Raw genomic sequence first — 20,562 nt, 5'->3', positions numbered from 1 at the left:
ATAAAATAAAAAAGTTAAAGTGAGTACTTTTAGAATTATGATATAAAGGCCTTTCTAGGGGCTGGAGATGTAGCACAGAGGGTCAGACACTTGCCTTGAGTACAGCCAACCTGGGTTCAATCCCAGGCACTCCATATGGTCTGCCAAGCACTGCCAAGAGGGATCACAGAGTGGCACAGCTGGCTATAGCCCCAAAACAAAATAAATAAAAATTATCTCTTGAGGGGTCATTTTTTCCCTAAATTCAAGTTGGAAATTATAGTGATTATTTGCATTGTAATTTCAGTGAATGGGCTGCAAGGTATTGTTCCTTTAATACATATCAATGTGCTGAGTATAGCTGCGTATAAGAAAAATCCTAAAGAATGAAAAAAGTCAATCTGGGACTGTAGAGTTTCAAGACACTTATGGAAAGGAATACAAGAAGTTCGTGAGGGAGCACAAAGGTGACGTTTCACACAAGAGACCATATAGGGGATCCTGTAAGGGTGGGACTCAAGTAGGCTTTTTAATACTGGAGTAAGATACTTTAAGCTGAGCCTTGGGAAATATATAAGACTTGGGGATGAAGCTGGCAGATGGGGGAGATGGTGGGGAGAATAGGTTTGGTTGGAGGAATATGGGGCAGCAGACTGTGGAGCAAAAATGTGGTGCTAAAATGTTTCATACATGAAATCCTACCATTACAGTATTGTAAATCATGGTACATAAAATTAAAAAATTAAAAGATATATAAGGATTAAAAATAAATACAGATGTTTTTCCATTCTGTCACTGAATCACTGTCCTCCTGTTGTTCATCGATTTGCTCGAGCAGGCCCAGTAACGTCTCCATTGGAGACTTTGTTGTTACTGTGTTTGGCATATCGAATACATCACGGGTAGCTTGCTGGGCATTCTGAGAGGGGCGGAGGAATAGAACTCGGGTCGGCCATGTTGGCTGCGTGTAAGGCAAACGCCCTACTGATTAAAAATAATATTTGTTGATTATGTGGGTTGTTTTTGGATTTTAGGTTATTGTGAATAGTGCTACAATAAACATGGGAATGCAAATACTTTTCTAAATCAGGTTTCAGGGCCCTTGGAGTAAATGCCAAAGAGTGGGATTTCTGGAGCATATGGGGGATTAGTTCTTAACTTTATGACTTAATCACTTAATCATTTAACTTCCCGTTAGTCGTTGATTTGATTTGCTCGAGCGGGTGCCAGTAACGTCTCCATTTGTCCCTGTCACGTGCTAGTGTAACCCAATGGCATCTGTTTGCTCTGGGAACATGAAGAGCCTCAAACTGATCGTTCATGATCTAAGTTTATGACTAGTGTCCATTTTGTCTTCCAAAAGGAAAAACAGCTATTCTTTTCTCTCCTTTCTGGGAAAACTAAAAGTATAGCTGCTTAACTAATTTAAAAAAAAAATGACTTTTTTTGTCAAGGGGCAGATATTCAATATTCCGGATCAGGCTATTTCTTTTTTTGCTTTTTTTTTGTTTTTTGGGTCACACCTGGTGATGCACAGGGGTTCCTCCTGGCTCTGCACTCAGGAGTTACTCCTGGCGGTGCTCAGGGGACCATATGGGATGCTGGGAATCGAACCCAGGTCAGCCGCATGCAAGGCAAATGCCCTACCCGCCCTACCCGCTGTGCTATCTCTCCAGCCTGGGATCAGGTTCTTTCTTATGTAAGCATTCACCCTATGAACATTCCAGCAAAGCAATGCCTTATGCAAATATCCCAATGGGACAAAAAGAGATGGTGTTCTAGGTGCCAAGTAGAAGACAATGGAGCTAAAGAATATATAGCCACAAGATGGAAGAGCACGCGCAAGTGACGTGCAAGTGAGGTGGGAAAGAAAGCCGCAGTCAAAGGACCCAAAACTTAAAAAATTATGGTTAAAGAATCTGGGTGCTTATTTCAGAATAGGAGCCACCACCCATGCATTGTAGTATTTTTCTTTCCTCTTCCTCCTTTCCTGTGTTTTTTTTTCTGTTGTGGTTGAGATGACTGGGACGTACACACATATCTGGCCACATGGCATCCACAGTTTCAGCTGGAGTGCTTGCCACAGTTCTCCCACTGCAACTCAGTGGCATGCTCAGTGTAGTTTGTGTTTCTTAAGTTGTGATGTTTGCACACATGCTTTGCTGGGGGTCATAGTCTGCTCTGAAGCACACAAGTTACAATGGTAGGACTGGTTGCTCGGATCGGGACTGGGCCTCCTCCACCCAGACCCCCCATCTTCCATTAGCTAGGTGTTACACCCACCAACTTCCCCTGGGGTCATGTAATCTCGTCAACGGCCAAGACCCAGAGACTATAAAACCAAGCTCCCGGAAGAGAACAACACAGAGTCTCCTGCCCCTGTGCCTGGCTGTCCTCACTGTGGCCCTTTGAGGGGGGTGAGTTGAGTTTCTCTCCTCTCCCCGAGCAGAGCCCCAGCAGCTGAAGACCAGCTGTGCAACTAGCCACAGTCATGCTTAAGACCTCATGCTCAGATGAGCCTCATGCATGAAGAAACCGGCAGAGGAAACCAGGTATACGGAACCCGGGGCTGAGATCTCCAAGGCTGCTCTGATCGGAACTGGGCCTCCTCCACCCAGATCCCCCATCTTCCAGTAGCTAGGTGTTCCACCCACCAACTGCCCCGGGCACCGTGTAATCCCATCAATGGCCAAGACCCAGAGACTATAAAACCAAGCTCCTGGAAGCTTGTCTAGGTTTTTTGTTTTTGTGTCTCTTATTGTCTCTTACAGACCTCTTATTGTCTAGTTCTCGCTCTTGGAGAACCCGGCAGGCTACCAAGAGTACCCTGCCCACACTGCAGTCTGGCAAGCTCCCCATGGCATATTCAATATGCCAAAATTCAGTACCAATGATGGGTCTCATTCCCCTGGCCCCAAAAGAGCCTCCAATGTGGCACCTGCTAAAATCTCAGGGCTAGGACGAACGGAGGCGTTACTGGTGCCTGCTTGAGGAAATCAATGAACAATGGGATGACAGCGTGATACAGTGATGTTGCCCTTCCGTATCTTAAGACTAGGTAAAGGTAAAGGTAAAGGTAAAGGCCCTCCCGTTGATCGGCAATTTGCTCGAGCGGGCCCAGTAACGTCTCCATCGGAGACTTTGTTGTTACTATGTCTGGCATATCGAATACTCTCAGTGGCTTGTCGGGCTTTTCGAGAGGGGCAGAGGAATCGAACTCGGGTCGGCCATGTTGGCCGCTTGTAAGGCGAACGCCCTACCCGCTGTGCTATCGCTCCAGCCCTTTACTTTACTTTATCTTAAGACTAGATTGATATTATTTTTAAGGGTGTTTAGTCAGGGTGTGAATACCTGCTTATTTTGGAAAAGTTTCTGTATTTGCACAGTCACACACTAAGTGCTTGGGAAGTTTCCTGCTCCGATGTATTTTATCAGTTGACCCAATGAGGATAATGACACATTTCTGAGAGAACTTGAATTTTCAGAATTATCTACACAGAGGCCACGGCTAATTATTTAGTTCTCAAGTTTTACCAGTACAGTGTAATTTTTATTTTCTCCCTGTTTACCACTTATAAGAAAAAATTAATGCTGGTTTTGTGAAACCCTCCTAAGAAAGTGGATCTTATTTTCCAAACACAGTATGTGGTCAATATAAAGCAAATCTCTGACTACCAATTCAATTAACTAGTGGAGCTTGAAATGCTGTAATTAACATTTAACATAAAAGTCCTGAAGACTCTTTACTGAGATCTAAACTGTCAGCCCTGTTAATTATTCAAAAACTAGTTAATAGTGAATGCAATCTCTTTGCCCTTTATTGAGGCAGAACATATTCTAGGTCAGGCAATAGGTCATTATGTAGTTTAGGAGCAATAAATGGCCAACATGCTCTTTTGTTCTCTGGTTGTATTTCTTTTGTATAAAATGGTTGTGTTTCTCTAGACCATGCTTTAATCAACAACTGGGGACAAAAACTTCCCCCTACTGGGGAGGATACCACAATCACTCTTATGTTGTTTACTGGTCAATGGCTCTTTTTTCTGCCCCTTTGGCATTGTTCTTTTTTTTTTTCCTTTCTTAGAGTTTATTAAAGAAAAAGAAAAACCAACCAAAACATAATATAGCATTTGACTTTTTGAGGGGACAGGGCCATACCTGGTGGTGCTTAGGAGTTATTCCTGGTTCTGCACTCAGGAAGTCTCAATATTGGGATGACTTACAATTCTGTCAGCTGTTTTGTTAATAGAAGCAGCATTGATTTATAAAATGTAGCCTCCAGATATATACCATTACACAAGATCTTCATATAATTTAGAACTTTTGTTCATCACCAGGGACTAGAGCGATAGCACAGTGGTAGGGTGTTTGCCTTGCACGCAGCCAACATGGCCAACCCAAGTTCGATTCCTCCGCCCCTCTCGAAGAGCCCGGCAAGCTACTGAGAGTATCGCGCCCGCACAGCAAAGCCTGGCAAGCTCCCCGTGACGTATTCGATATGCCAAACACAGTAACAAGAAGTCTCATGATGGAGATGTTACTGGGCCCACTCAAGCAAATTGATGAACAACGGGAGGACCGTGACCGTGACTGTTCCTCACCAAAAGTCTGACTTCCATCCTTTACTGTAGAGTTAAACCATTTTACCCAGTTTCCCATTGACTTCCCATTCCCTTCCATTCTATCTATTATTTTGCTTTTATAGTCTAAGAGTGTTTCTCTTTTGTTCCACTCATTCATTTCTTATTACATATGAGTGAAGTTATTGGTTGTTTTCTTTCTCCAATTGCCCCTCCATGTTGTAGATGGCAGATTTTTGTCATCTATAACAGAGTCATATTGCATTGGGTATATAGGGCACATTCCTTAGCCACTCTGCCAGTGGGCATCACACATACACACACCACCCCCCTCCATACATACACGTACACACATCATTTATTGGCTTAAGATGTATTTCAATGTAGCCTGAAATTCTTGTGACTTTTTAATCTCTTTTTCCTCTCAAGTTTCCAGGCTTGATTTTTGTCTCAGTACTTCTGCTCAGGGGCTGGAGTGATAGCACAGCGGGTAGGGCATTTGCCTTGCACACGGCCGACTTGGCCAACCCAAGTTTGATTCCTCCACCCCTCTTGGAGAGCCCGGCAAGCTACCGAGAGTATCTCCCCCTCACGGCAAAGTCTAGCAAGCTCCCTGTGATGTATTAGATATGCCAAACACAGTAACCACAAGTCTCACAATGGATAGAACAATGGAAGGACAGTGCTACAATTCTTTGGGCCCGCTTGAGCAAATCGATGAGCAACGAAAGGACCGTGACGGTGACTTCTGCTCATTCAAAATCTCAACAGGAAGCAGAAGCTTCCTTGTGCCTATATTTTGGTTTGCATTTGGGCCACATCCAGCTTACTACTGGCACTGTACATGGGGATCACTTCTAGAGGGTTTGGGGACCTTGTGGGATGCTAGGGATAGAATCCAGTTGAGCCATTTGTCCTACGTACTGTACTATTTCTGTATTATTTTTCCAACCCCCCACATGCCCAGTCAGTTATACATACAAACACACACAAACACACACACATATAGAATGCTCAAGAATTAGTCCTGGCTCTGTACTCGGAAATCAGTCCTGGCAATGCACAGGTGACCATCTGGGGTGTGGGGGATTGAACCTGGGTCTGCCACATGCAAGGCAAGTGTCCTACCAATTGTACTAATCTCCCTAGCCCCCAAAGTACAAGCAAATACATTTTATTTATTTATTTTGGTTTTGGGTCATACCCAGCAGTGCTCCTGGCTCTTTGCCTCTGTGCTCAGGGATCACTCCAGGCGGACTTGATGTAGTGGGGAGCTATGTGAGGAATAGTGGAGCGAGTCAGTCTGGTGGGTGCAAGGAAAATGCCCTCCATGATCTTTTGGGCCCATCATGCTCAGTTTTAAACTTTGCTATTGACGTTGGCAATGTTGGAAATTAAGCCATAACATCTAAGACTTTAACCTCTAAAATATCATGTAAAATTATCACAGAAAACACATCAGTCTGATTTTGCAAGGGCACTTGGTTTTATATAAAGCCATCACTGTCTTGAGAGCAATAATATTTCTGAAAGTCTTCAAAGAAGTAAAAAGGAAAATAGCAAAATTATGTATAACTATGCCTTTGTGTCCATGCCAAAACAGTTTACTTAATGGACAAAAGCAGTAGACTGCTCTGAAACTTGTTCTAACATAAGCATTAAAGAAGTAAGGGTAATTTTTTTTCTTTTGAGGCTTTCAATTATAGTGCACCAAGAATTATCATGAGCTAATAAATAACTTTTCTCTGATCTTGGAGGGTCAGAAATTTTGAAAAAATAGAGATATATGTACAGAGAAGAAGTTATTTTTAAATCCCCCTTTAAAAGTAGCTGATTTATTTTTATGAGCATTTTCTGATTATAAAAATGACAAATATCCTTTGAAGAAAGTACAGGCTATTATATAAAGAAAAAATGTAATTTCAAGCATTGTGGAAAATCATTGTTTTTCATTACCATGCTATTTATTTCTAGTATCATCTAACCTTTAAAAATGCATATGAATATATATATCTGTATAATATGTATGGGGACATAAAATATGTGCATATATGTGGATAAATGGGAGTAGATATAAATGAATATATGTATTTAATAATGTTAAAGAAATGATAATACCTTTATAAATGGTAATATCTTTTTATGTTATATAGTATAATGGCTAGAATGTATGGATTTAATTTCCAGAAGTACCATTTATTAACTACGGGATCTTGAAAAAGTTACTTCTCCTCTCCAGTATTTTATTATCATTTTATATTCTCCATGTAGAATTTACTATAGTATATATTGCAAGTTAAAACCTACCTAGGATTTTATTGCATATTTAGCTAAATTTTCTAATATTGCTTAAGTACTGTATTTCCTTCTAATTATTCTGTAATTCTTCCTTTACCATATAAGTTCTTATGTCTATACTAAATTATTTTAGATTTGTCTGTTTAGTTGATGTATTATTGAATCATTTGTAAAATATGCTTGCCTAACACTCATAAAATATATTTGAATATCTAGTGTAGCAAATTTGCCCACTTTATTCTTTTTTAAAATTTTTATTAGTGAAACACCATGAGGTACAATTGTAGACTTACAAATTTTTGTGCTTGGGTTTCAGTTATACAATGATCGAGTACCCATCCCTCCACCAGTGCCCATTCTCCACCACCAATGATCCCAGTATCCCTCCCACCACTATCCCCTACCCCCCCATCCCACCCTGACTCTGTGGCAGGGCATTTCCTTTTGTTATCTCTCTCCCTTTGGGTTTTGTGGTGTACAAAAGAGGTATTGAGTGGCAATCATGTTCGGTCTATAGTCTACTTTCAGCATGCATCTCCCATCCTGGGCGGATCCTCCTAACACCCTTTACTTAGTGTTCCCATCTCTATCTGAGATACCTTTCCCCCAGCATGTGCAGCTGGCCTCCAAGCCATGGAGTGAAACTCCTGGTACTTATCTCGACTATTCTTGGGTGTTAGTGTCCTATTTTGTTACTTTATATTCCACAAATGAATGCAGTATTTCTATGTCCATCCTTTTCTTTCTGACTCATTCCACTTAGCATGATACTTTCCATGTAGTGCCACTTGTATGTAAATTTCATGACTTAATCTTTTTAACAGCTACATAGTACTCCATTGTGTAGCTGTACCAAAGTTTCTTTGACCAGCCATCTGTTCTCAGACACTCGGGTTTTTTTCCAGAATTTGGCTATTGTGAACAGTGCAGCAATGAACATAGACGTGCAGATGTCATTTCGACTATAATTTTTTTGCCTCGCTGGGATATATTCCTAGGAATGGTATTACTGGGTCAAATGGGAGCTCAATTTCTAATTTTTTGAGAATTGTTCATACTGTTTTCCGAAAGGGCTGAACCAGTCAGCATTCCCACCAGCAGTGAATGAGGGTCCCTTTCTCACCACATCCACACATTGGTTGCTTTTGTTCTTTTGGATGTCGGCCAGTCTCTATGGTGTGAGATGATATCTCATTGTTGTTTTTATCTTCATCTCCCTGATGATTAGTGATGTACAGCATTTTCTCATGTGCCTTTTAGCCACTCGGATTTCTTCTTTGAAAAAGTTTCTGTTCATTTCATTACCCCAATTTTGATGGGGTTGGATAATTTTTTTCTTGTGGAGTTCTACCAGTGCTTTGTAGATCCTTGATATCAACCCCTTATCGAATGGGTATTGGGTGAATATCCTTTCCCAGTCTGTAGACTGTCTTTGTATTTTGGTCACTGTATCTTTTGTGGTGCAGAAGTTTCTTAGTTTAAGAAGTCCCATTTGTTTATCTCTGTTTCCACTTGGTTGGTCAGTGGAGTGTTGTTTTTGAAGATACCATTATCCTCAATATTGTGGAGAGTTTTTCTGGCCTTGTCTTCAATTTACCTTATGGATTCTGGCCTGATGTTGAGATCTCTAATCCATTTTGATCTCACTTTTGTGCATGGTGTTAGGTCGAGGTCTAAGCCCATTTTTTTTTGCATGAGGTTGTCCAGATATTCAAGCACCATTTGTTAAAGATTTCCTTGCTCCCCACTTTATTCTTTTAAAATACTAAGTTTTTATCCCTCTTCATCAGTTTTTTAGAACACAAGTGACATTTTCTCATAATACCTTCAATTTATATAACATATCTTTATAGTATTAGTAGTAATTTCAATAGTGGGTAACATTTTATCTATTAGTTTTAGATAGGAGATGTTTTGAGTACTTTTGAGGCAATGAATTTCTTCCTTTCAAAACTAATTCAAGCAGGAAAATTTCAGTCTATTTTGGATGAGGAAATTAATGTTCAGAGAGAGAACATTGTTCAGGTGCCAGCCATACTAATTTACATAGTAGAATTCAAATCCAGACTTTTAAAATCATATTGCTGTTATTTATATTATAATTTATATAATTTTTCTATTTGGAGAGCCCCAGCATATTCTATTGGTTGAATAGTACTACCTTCTCCTGATTTGGAAAGCTATTGTAGAATTTTGAAAAATTTTTTCAGCGTCCTTTTCTATTTCATTGGTTAATTTGTCTATGTTTTGCTATATTCATGCCCTGTTATATTTTTGTTATAAATTTATTTATTGAATCACCATTAGAACAGTTACAAAGATTTTGGCGTTAGGTCTTGGTCATACAATGATGAAACACCCATCCCTTTACCAGTGCACATTTTCCACCACCAAAAACCCCAACTCACACCCTCCCCCTACCTGTGTGGCAGATGATTTCCATATTACTGTCTCTCTAATTTGATTACATTCAATATTTTGACACCAGACCAACCATTATTATTTGGGATTTTCCCTCAACACTCAGACCTGCCAAAAAGACAACATTAGACAATTTTTTCTATTGCTGATTATGAATAGCATATGATATTGTGCAGCCAGGATAGCGGCTGTACAATATTGGAATTCTGAAATCTTTTTTAAAATTTTTATTAGTGAGACACCATGAGGTACAGTTGTAGACTTACAAATTTTTGTGCTTGGGTTTCAGTTATACAATGATCGAGTACCCATCCCTCCACCAGTGCCCATTCTCCACCACCAAAGATCCCAGTAGCCCTCCCACCCTCCATCACCCCATCCCACCCCGCCTCTGTGGCAGGGCATTCTCTTTTGTTCTCTCTCTCCTTTTGGGTGTTGTGATTTGCAAAAGAGGTATTGAGTGGCAATCATGTTCGGTCTATAGTCTACTTTCAGCATGCATCCCCCATCCTGGGAGGATCCTCCCAACACCCTTTACTTGGTGCTACCTTCTCTGTCTGAGCTGTCTTTTCCCCTAGCATGTGCAGCTGGCTTCCACGCTATGGAGTAAACCTGCTGGTACTTATCTCGGCTATTGTTGGGTGTTAGTCTCCTATTTTGCTACTTTATGTTCCCCAGATGAATGCAATCTTTCTATGTCTGTCCCTCTCTCTCTGACTCATTTCGCTTAGCATACTTTCCATGAAGTACCACTTGTATGTAAATTTCATAACTTCATCTTTTCTAACAGCTACATAGTACTCCATTGTGTAGATGTACCAAAGTTTCTTCAACCTGTCATCTGTTCTTAGGCACTCAGGATTTTTCCAGATTCTGGCTATTGTAAACAGTGCTGCAATGAACACACAAGTGCAGAGGTCACTTTGACTATATTTTTTGACTCTCCGGGGTATATTCCCAGGTGTGGAATTGCTGGGTAAAATGGGAGCTCAATTTCTAATTTTTTGAGAATCATACATACTGTTTTCGAAAAGGGCTGAACCAGTCGGCATTTCCACCAGCAGTGAAGGAGGCTCCCTTTCTCACCACATCCGCGCCAACATGGGTTGCTTTTGATCTTTTTGGATGTCGGACAGTCTCTGTGGTATGAGATGATATCTTATTGTTGTTTTGATCTTCATCTCCCTGATGATTAATGATGTAGAGCATTTTCTCATGTGCGTTTTTGCCATTAGGATTTCTTTTTCGAGAAGTTTCAGTTCATTTTGTTGTCCCATTTTCTGATGGGTTTGGATGTTTTCTTCTTGTGGAGGTCAACCAGTACTTTGTATATCCTTGATATCAACCCCTTGTCAGATATATATTGGGTGAATATCCTTTCCCATTCTGTATACTGTCTTTGTATTTTAGTCACCGTTTCTTTTGAGGTGCAAAAGCTTCTTAGTTTAAGATAGTCCTATTTGTTTACCTCTGTTTTCATTTGTTTGGCCAGTGGAGTGACATCTCGGAAGATATCATTAGCTTCAATGTCATGGAGGGTTTTGCCAACTTTGTCTTCAGTGTACTTTATGGATTCCAGTCTGATGTTGAGGTCTTTAGTTCATTTTGATCTTACTTTTGTACATGGTGTTAGGCAGAGATCTTGGCCCTTTTTTTTTTGCATGTAGCTGTCCAGTTTTGCCAACCCACTTTTTAAAAGAGGCTTTGCTTGCTCCACTTCACATTTCTTGCCCCCTTATCAAAGATTAGATGATCATATTTTTGGGGGGAGATGTCAGTATGGAATTCTGAAATCTTAATAATTATATCTGGAGAGACTTCTGTCAAAAGCCACTGGGTTCTGAGATTCATTTGTGTGTCTCTGGGATCATGACCATTAAGCAGCGTAATCAGTAGTGGGAGGGGCCATTTGTGGGCAGCTACTCAGGTCTCATTGGGGCTAGGGAGGACAAGGTATGGCTGCACCCCATTCCTTGAGGCCCTACGTGTCTCGTCAAGGTTGGCCCACACCTGACTTTCCAATGGCGTCTGGAAGATGGCAGCCACTGAGCCGCCAGGGGAATAGACAGAGGAACGGCACCTTTTTCCACCTGGGCTGGCCCGGTGCCAGTGACCAAGTGCAAAGACTGGATGCATTTCTGCCAAAAGCCACTGGGTTCCCAGATTCATTTTTGTGTCTCCGGGATCATGGCCATTAAGCAGATTAATCAATAGCTAGAGGGTATGTTCGTGGGTCCTGTTGTATCTTTTTAAAAACTTTATTTAGATACAATAGTTTACAAAGTTGTTATGTACCTTTGATGTTCCAACACCAAAGTGACCTTCCTTCCACCATTGCACCAATTGCCCCCTCTCTCCAACCCTCCACCAAGCTTGCACCTTTACCAGGCATATAATTCTTTGTCTTATATTGTATTTATACTGCTATTTCAACAAAATAGCTAAAGGAATAATCCAAAATACTTCAGTAAAAAAAATTTGTAAAAATTGTTATATCTCACCACAGTGTTGTTGAACTCACAGATATTCTAGTTTTCTTTGCTTAACTCCATACTTTGCTTTTCAACCAGTAAATGAGAAAATTAGTTTACTTACCCCTGTTTAATGTGTTAAAAGGGAAGAAAGTCAGACTTGAAAAACTAATGGACAGAAGGAAAGGCTTATTTGGAAGGAAATGAGGAGGAGTGGGTCCAAATTCAGTGACACAAAATACAATGGTTAAGTTTATCCAGCTATTATTATGCTCCATTCCTGGTTCTTGAGATTTGCTCCTAAGTTCCATTAAGGTAGGCTCTGTTGATTTGAAAATGCATGGTAAATAAGTGAGGTCATGACTCTAAGAATGAAACACAAGATTGGTTACCATTTTGTCATAAGGTAACAATTTTTGTCTGGCTACTACCTTCTGATCTTCACAAGCTAAAACGGAATCTCAGGAACATTAAGCAATAAACTAAAAGAGAACACCACAGTTATAAAGTTGTGAAATGGAAGACAAACTTACTTCAACTTCATTTTATGGTCTGCGCATGATGACTAAGTGAGGGTTAAAGCTTACACTAGTGAACTGCAGTAAGATGTGGATCATATCCATTTCATTCCTGTACAACTCTTTCAGTCACAAGTAATGAAAAAAACTCAGTTTTCTTCTTCTATTTTCAAGCCAAAGCAGAGACCCAACTCAAAAATGTCCTTGTTCGATAAATGGGGAAGAATGAAGAAGGAAATCTGGAGGCTAGTGATCAATGAATCATATCTACATGTGGGAACAGAAGGTGAGTTGATGTTAAAAACACACTATATTTCTTAAAGTATTTTATACCCATATCATCTAAACACTAGAAGCACTAAGTCTGACTTACATAAGGTACATTGGTAATTGCTTTTGGAGGTGGGAGTTGGGGTAGGAGGCAGGGACACACCCTGCAGTGCTCCAAGCATACTCCTGGTTCTGCACTCAGACATCACTCTTGGGGGACCATTCGATGTTCTGGAAATCAAACTCCAGACACCCAATGTTCTATACTATCTCTTCGGCCCCCCGCCCTACTGGTAATTTCTTAAACAAATACCAAAGTGAGTCGGTAATTATGGACAGGAAAGCTTAACTTAAACAAGTTACATTGAAAATATGGACATATTTTCTGAACACCTGATTTTGATCCCTAACATTACCAGAAGGAACCCCCAATCACAGAGGTAGGAATAAGCTCTGAGTACAGCTGGGCATGGCCCCAACCCCCACCCCCTCTCCCCCTCTTCAAAAGAAGAAAAAGCTAAACTTCTACCAAGAACTGTAGCACTGTAGCACTGTCCTCCCATTGTTCATCCATTTGCTTGAGCGGGCTCCAGTAATGTCTCACAACAAATTGTGAGACTTGTTGTTACTGTGTTTGGCATATTGAATACCTCACCAGGAGCTACCAAATTACTCATAAAGTAAGTTGTTGCCTCATCAATTTCCGACTTCCTTGGCGACACTAAGCATTGGGTACATTCAATCTTCTAGTGAAGATTGGGTTAAACAGGAATGTGAGGCTGGAACTGGATGAAAAAATGGGAAAAGCTGTTTCTGTCGCTTCTTACCTTCCTCTGTGCAGAGTCAAGAAATAAGTCAATGAAATCAAATTCAATCTCGGGAGGAGACCGTGACCCATTCTGGGGCTTTTCTAAGTAAGAGTTTTGATTCTTTATAGCTGCTTTAGCTTCCTTCCCTCGGGTGTGCTTAAAAATAACTCTGCATGCGGCAGGGTCTATAAACATCAACATTTTAGGTGTGGAGAGGTCTCTGCAGAAAGGTCGGGGAAACCAGGAAAGTGTAAGAACATTTACCCAAGTGGGCTCCAGGCCACACTGCGACCCCACCGCATCACCCTGGAAGGAGATGCTGCCTTTATAAATCACACAAATGGGGCGGACAGAAATTGATAGTGACGGAGACAAGCGCTTTTCTGTTTCTAATGGTCCGTGTTCAATCTTTCAAACTGAGGGTGCTTTAAGTTTTTTTTTTCTTTTGGAGAGCAGAAAATCCTCAATAGCTGGAGCTATTTAAGGGCTCAGGGCTTGCATTGAAACTGCAAATTTGGCAGTTGTGGGGTTCAGCCGGATTTTCTGGGCAGTAAGTAACGCAGCAGCAAATTTACTCATTTTTTAATATAATGGCAGCCATCAATGGATGGCATGGCAATGACTCCAGGCAGTGCCAAGTTTTAAATGAAAAATCTAACTTTAGCAGTTTCTTTTTTCTCTGGGAGAGGTGGGGATGCCCAAGTGTGGAGCCAGGGTGAGGGCTACCTTGGCACACCCCCTTTGGGGGCCAGCTCAGGGCAAGCTCTGGACAACTGGTGCCACACAGGACACCTGGAACTGGCTTGCAATCCAGTGACAATGAGAGAAGCCCTGAATTTAAAAGTGACTGAGCTGAATTGTACCCACATACACTGATATTATGCAGAAGAGTTTGGTCTCTTGAGCTACAGTGTGTATTTATAATAATATGATAATTTATAATAATCACTGAGTTATAAAGTCAGCACCTAACTTAGCCTGTAAACCAGACAGCAAACTGCACCAGGACTTGTAAAAGCAGGAGTGACGAGTAACGAGGCAATATGACAGTCCACATGTATACTGAGTGAGGGAAGGGAAACTGCTACTTTGCGTTTTCTCTTCACCTTCTAGCTCCCAGTCTCTATCTATAGGACACTTTAGAAAGAGTGGATTTTTATTTTCTTTTTCCTTTTCAAAAGCGCACTCCTCTCCATGTATTAGTGCATGCTCTGGTAATTTCTACTAATCTAAATGGAGGTTTCAGTAGCAGCAGGTGTTTTCTGGAGCTAGACGAGAATGGAGACTACAAGATAATGTCTGAATACTCATGGAATAGTGTGGTCAAAGTCCCCTTCTCAAGAGAGAAAGAACCTTCTAGAAGACAGTGAAAAGGAGACTCAAACTGGTGAGAGCCTTGAAGTCTGTGGAGAGCCTGGGGGACTCCCACTTTGCCTAGGGAATGCTCTCGAAGTGGTGTGAGAGAAACGTCTGGAGAGATTAATACACAGGTGTCGGGGCACACGCTTTGCATACGCGGGGCCCATTTCAATGCCCTGTACCACATGACCCCCTGAGCATCACCAGCTGCCAAAGAAACACTGTCCTTGGCCTTGACGCCCCACCATTGGTCTCCTGGGCCCAATGTCAGCAGCAGTGGCTCCGGGACACAGATTTAGAGGCTCATGAAGGAAAAATACAAGGAAAGAGAAGAAGGAAGAAATGCTCCTAGACACAAAATTCCGATTCCCCCCAGAGAACTTAGAGCATCAGTGATGAGAGCCCAAGGGACTATGACTAGAAGTGACAGTGGCAGTGCCTGCCTGGTGTCACAGCACCCTGAATAAAGGCAGGACTCACAAGGCATGGCAATGCCAGCATGAGATGCCAGGCCAGGCAGAGAAGCAACAGCAAAAAATGTTGGTGGACACTGCAGCAGGAGTACTGAACTCTGGATGGGGACTAGAACATGAAGCTGAAAGGACACAGGTCCATCTGAGCTCACTGCAGCATAATATGCAGAAGCAAAGATCTGGAAGCAAGCCAAATGCCAGACAAACCATGTGGTGTGGGGCCAGAGAGAAAGTACAGTGGGTAAAACTCTTGGGTTTGTCTCTGTCACCACATAAGGTCCCCTTCTCACCACCAGAAATGATTGCTGATCATGGAGCCAGTAGTACGTCTTGAGCACCCCTGGGTATGGCCCAAATAACGAAAAATAAAAAAGGTGGAAGGAAAGAATGAGAAAGGAAGGGACGGTGGGAGGGAGGGAGGAAAGAAGGAAGGAGGGAAGGAAGGAGGGAAGGAGGGAAGGAGGGAAGGAAGGAAGGAAGGAAGGAAGGAAGGAAGGAAGGAAGGAAGGAAGGAAGGAAGGAAATAGAAGAGACAGAGATAATATATGATTCCATTTATATGTAATTCTATTAATAGACCTATTGGGAAAAACACAAACCAATGGGTAACTCAGATTTGTTGAATATAATGGAAAGCACAATGAAATGTTTAGGTTAATGGTTGTGTTTTATGTCAAGACATTTGTGATATATACATAGCTCTATGTATATGTCAAATTCCACAAAACTGCCACACAGAACAAATTTCACTGTACATAAATTAGATTTTTTTCTTGTATATGAAATTTTAAAAAGCAACAATATGTAGGGGAAACTATAATAAATACAACTGATAAAAATGAACAAAAATGCATTAAACATTAATAGCATCACCATGCAAAAATGTAAAACAGTGTTTGACTAGATAACATTAGGCAATGACAGAAAAAGCCATGCACAATGATTATATTCTAGTCAGAATATTTGTATTTTATTAAACTAACCAGTTTTGAAATTATCCTGATTTTTTTACTATCTATGGACAATGACTTAATGTATTGTGGGTTTTGAGAGGCAGGAAATTTTTCTGTTAGACGAAGAAGTTACAAAGAAAGCAAAGGGTAAGGGAATGGGGGCTAGAATGAACCAGAAGGCATTTGAATAGAATCTCAGGTATAAACATGAACTCTCGTTTCTGTTTTGTGTGCTTCTATGAATACACAAATAAGATCATATATTTTCATTTTTCTCTCTCTACTGGAAGCACCTATACATGACTAGAAACTTTAGTAAAAATAAACATATACCCGACCTCCATAATGGCTTCTAAATACCATTCTCAAAAAGAAAAACAATGAAAACAAACTAGGAAATAAACTAGATTTATACTTATAAATTCAGTGAAATCTGTGGTCCTTCTTTGAATCCTGGAACAAAAATATTTATGGAAGAAAAGTTGATTCCTGGTTTGTAGCATCACTTGTATCACTTGTCATCCCACTGTACATAAGTTTGCTCGAGCGGGCTCCAGTAATATCTTCATTTATCCCTGTCACATGCTAGTGTAGCCCCATGGCATACTGGGGGCTCTGTCATGGTCAGGGGAATAAGACCCGTTATTGTTACTGCTTTTGGCATATTGAATACATCATGGGTAGCTTGCCAGGCTCTGCCATGCGGGCGGGATACTCGCAGTAGCTTGCTGGGCTCTCTGAGAGGGATGGTTTATAATAGAGAAGATAAAAAATCAGCCTGGATCATCTAGACACACCTCAAACAAGAACATTCCAGAAAGGTCAAGGCCACAGGGACAGACATGTCCTTAGGGCCAGCATCAATCCCATAGAGTTTCCAGCCAATGCAGAGATTTTTGAGCAGTGAAAATATAACATTGTAGAGGAATATAAAGTGAATACAAAGTGAAAAACTATGAATTCATATTGATCTAAATAAAGAGTATATGGGATAAATATGGAGCATTAATGCACATTACTACAGATCAATGGAAAAACTGGTAATACTGTTTTGCATACTGCAGTTGTGGTAATGGCATTTCTACAAAATAAATTTTCTGGTTTGCATAATTGCACTATAATTGTAGAAGGTATATCTGAGGATAAAGGGTGAAAACTACATGGGGAAACTTGGTGCTATTACTTGGATATTTTTGTAACATTTTAAAGTCTAAAGCTCTGTCAAAAGAAACAGTCCAGTATGACTGTTTTAAAGTGCAACCCCGGAAGCAAGGTTAAACTCTTCCTCTCACAATCCTTCCCTGACTTCCCTCAGGAGCCTTTGGCTTCTGCAGAGTTGAGGCAGGGAAAGAGAGAAAAGAATTAGAAAAGTGAGCGGGAGCAAAAGCACAGTGGATGGGGCGTTTGCCTTGCTGTGTATCTTTAGGTCCCACATGTGAGTGAGATCATTCTGTGTATATCCTTTTCTTCTGACTCACTTCACTCAGCATGATACCTCTAGTTCCATTCATGTCACTGAAAATGGCATGATTTTGTCTTTTTGAAGCTGCACAATAATCCATTGTCTGTGTGTATATATAAAACAATCTCTTGATTCATCCATGTGTAGTTTGGCCCTTGGATTGTTTCCATATTTTGGCTAAAGTACTAATTATCATAGCAATGAACATAGGTGTGCATATATCCTTTCAAATGAATGTTTTTGTGCAGGGGGGGGGGTGGTGTCGTTGCCCAAAAGTGGTATCACTAGGTCATATGGGAGTTCTATTCTTATTCTATTGGCGTGATCTCCATATTGCTTTTTCATAGAGACTGAACCAGATGAAGTTCCCACCAACAATGGGTGAGGGTCCTTTTCTCACCATAACACTGCCAACACTGGCTTTTTAGAATTTTTGATTTGTACCATTCTCATTGGCATTCTCAATACCAATATATCTCTGTTGTTTTGATTTGCATTTCCCCCATCATGAAGAGTGATAAGTACTTTTTCATATACCCGAGGGCCATCATATATCTTCCAGGAGAAGTGTCTGTTCATCTCCTTGCCCCTTTGTGGATATATATGGTCATTGGATTTTATTTTTGATGTTGAGTTTTGTGAGTGCTTTATGGATTTTCAGTGTCAGCCCTTTATCTGATGTATTGTGTGCAAATATTTTTTTCTCATTCAGTATGGTAGCTAATTTTAGCTTGAGTTTATTTTGTTGTGCAGAAACCTTTTAATTTGATGTAGTCATAGCTGTTTTTGTTTAGTTTTAGTTCCATCATCTTTGCTACTGTGGTCATCTAGTTGAAGAGTCTTCTATGGTCAAAATCCTAGAGAGCTTAGTCTGTTTTCTTCAGTAGATTTTGTGAATTCTTGTCTAATCCAGAGATCTTTGTGCATGGTAGGAGGCACGATTCTAATTTTACTTTCTTACATGTTGGTATTCAGTTTTCCCACCACCATTTGTTGAAGAGATTTTCTTTGCTCCACTTCATATACTTATCTCCTTTGTCGTAGATGAACTATCCATCAGTCTGCTGTTTAACTCAGGACTCTCAATTCTGTTCCATTGGTCTGCAGGTCTATCTTTATTTGGTGTAGGAACTCATGGTTTTCATCCACTGCTGAGAAAAGCCTGGGCTCTGACTGTTTCAAATTTTGATACACAAACTAAAGGTGATGCAAGATGAGAAAGAAAAGATTCTCATTGGGTATCTGTTGATTAAATCTCATTTCAGTGAAATTCTAGCTCCTGACTTTGGATATTGGGCATTTAATCCCAGATCAATGGCATAATAAGGAAAAGGATGGATTATTTCCACTTTAGGAGTAGTTATTTCCTTGAATTTGGAAAAGAGCCCAATTTAGCTGGTTGTCACAATGCAAACAAACAAACCCATGTCACTGGCATTGGATCAAGTTGCTTAAGATAACCCACTTTCTGAAAGTCTCCTGTGCTTTCTGCCCGTGACTGTCGCCTCAAGTTGAAATCAGCACTGAAACTTCTAATACAGTTGATTTATTTTGCCTTGTTTTGAAAGTTAACATAAAGACTAATGTACTCAGATTTCCCCAAACTTCTTCCACTCAGTAACGCAGTAGCTAATGGTTTTGATTATATATATATATATATATATGTATATATATATATGTATATATATATATATATATATATATATATATACACACACACACAGACACACACACACACAAACGCTTGTTTTTTGGGTCACACTCGGGCAATGCACAGGGATTACCCCTGGCTCTGCACTCAGGAATTACTCATTACTTAGGAATGAGCCTGTGGGGGGCTGATGTGGTCATGGTAGGACAATATGGGAACCTGGGAATCGAAGTAGGGTCAGCGGGCAACCGCCCTATCTGATGTGCTAGCGCTCCAGCCCCAATGACATATATTTTTTATTAGGGCGTGGGAACTCATCCATACAGGAAAATAGGGCAAAGCAGTGGTGGATTTTACTGTGGATCTTGTGACTTCTTCCAGAACCGAGCGAATCAAGGCAGAATGCAATTTATGGCTTTAGTCCCTCCTCTCAATCATATCAAATGGTCCAAGATGACAGAGCCTGTGGAGGGCTGATGTGGTATGGGCTGTTGGCAGGGAACGCTCAGACCGTGGTGGAGGCGCTAGAGCTGGAACACGCAGGCATAAAACCCCATCACTAATGATACTGTAATTCACAGTGCTTCAATTCTTTTTTTAAAAAATTAAATTTAAAAATGCTGTGTTCATATGTAAAACAGTGTAGGAGAAGAGGGTAGAGAGGGTGGCCGGGGGCGCTTCAGACAGAGTTGGGAAATGAAGATAAACTCTTGCCCAGCGGCGCCTGCAGCCAGCAATGCGCGCTTTTGTTTTCCCTCTGTTACTCTGTTTTCTTTTAATCCACAATAATGCTCCGGAGCGGAGGTAAGAGATGTAAACACAGAATGGGCTCTTGGAGAATTAATTCTGTTCATAGGGAGAAATCTGAAAAGCACAATTCATTTCTGGCTGCCGAGCCGCAGAGCCAATCCGAGGAAAGAAAGCTTGGCTCCTGTATTTGGAAGGTGTCTCCAAGCTTGTATTCAATTCAGCACCACAATTGCAAAGGTCAAGGTGTTTCGGCAAGGTAAATGCACAATCGGACCTTGGAAAAGATTTCTGAACCCAGCCCAAGCTAGAACAGCAGCAACCTGAAAAAGCAGATCACGCTTCTCGGGTGGGAAACAATCTAGGTTTTTAGTTTCTGTTGGAAGAGTGTTGTTTTAGTGTATTGTTGCAGAAGTGCATTGCATGGAACTATGAGTATAGACGTAGACAACAAGGGAATTTTGTGGTCATCTTCATTTACCTAAAAAAAGGTTAGAATGAGTTCATCACTAACGTTTGACTATGATTGAATTAAATAGGAAATTTTAAAATTAAATTTCTCATAATTAAA

This window comes from Sorex fumeus, unplaced genomic scaffold, assembly GCF_029834395.1.
Source record: "Sorex fumeus unplaced genomic scaffold, SorFum_2.1 ptg000002l, whole genome shotgun sequence".
In the NCBI taxonomy this organism is placed as follows: Eukaryota; Metazoa; Chordata; class Mammalia; order Eulipotyphla; family Soricidae; genus Sorex; species Sorex fumeus.
Note: the sequence above shows the minus strand (reverse complement) of the source record.